Source organism: Microtus ochrogaster, unplaced genomic scaffold (genome assembly GCF_000317375.1).
Source record: "Microtus ochrogaster isolate Prairie Vole_2 unplaced genomic scaffold, MicOch1.0 UNK81, whole genome shotgun sequence".
Taxonomy (NCBI): domain Eukaryota; kingdom Metazoa; phylum Chordata; class Mammalia; order Rodentia; family Cricetidae; genus Microtus; species Microtus ochrogaster.
In genome coordinates this window covers 532139-532941 of record NW_004949179.1, presented here as the reverse complement: position 1 = coordinate 532941, position 803 = coordinate 532139, and the positions used below count along the sequence as shown (strand labels likewise).

The following is an 803-nucleotide window of genomic DNA, read 5'->3' as shown; positions in this document are numbered from 1 at the left end:
AAAAAAAAAAAAAAAAAAAAAAAAAAAGAAAACCCTCAACATAACATCATACTAGAGATCAGTATGGAACATCATACTAGAATCCAGTAGCTCTGAATTCCCTGTAACTTCACTGTGTAGGCCAGGCTGTTCTCAAACTCGCACCAATCCTCCTGCCTCTGCCTCCCAAGTGCTGTGAAGAGAAGCATGCACGCACCACCATGCCCAGCAGAGGATAACCACTGAACCCAGAGGTGCCTCAAGTCCACATCCCTGTGTGGCCTGTACTCTGACCAAGACAGGAATGTTGTGAAAGCCTACATCTCTTGCTGTGCTGGAACAACTCTGAGGTTACCCCATCACAAGCCCTGCCTTAGCAGCATGAGCCTGCTAAGTCCACCTGCTTTCATTACCCTAAAACTCATGTCTCCCCACGTCAACTGCACATAAACCATCATCCCAGGGTAGACTTTGAGCAAGGACTTTCCAGTCTGCCAAGTCTCCAACCTTCCTGCCCTATCCATCAAGGATCTTGTTGCTTCCAAATGCTACTGCCCCCTCTCCCACTGCTTGTACCAGACCAGCTCTGACAAGTCCCAGCTACAGGCGGCAGATGGCGCCAACTCCCAAGGCAAAAATGACGTTGGCCCTGCCTTTATTTCGACCCACGGCTCTCACTAGCCAAAGAAAATAACCTACTTATCCTGTCTTTATTTTGCTGTGTCGGGGATCAAACCCAGAGCCTGAACATTCTGGGCAAAGTGCTCACGACTGTGTTTGGGTTAAGGCTTCACCCCACCACCCAAAATGACTGAGCACTTGAG

General features: G+C 48.8%; 1 protein-coding gene across 2 annotated transcripts in view; it reads right to left on the bottom strand.

Moving 5' to 3' along the window:
• Positions 1–803, bottom strand: part of Borcs8 (BLOC-1 related complex subunit 8) — a 9410-nt gene that overhangs the window by 7878 nt on the left and 729 nt on the right. The window lies entirely within an intron of this gene.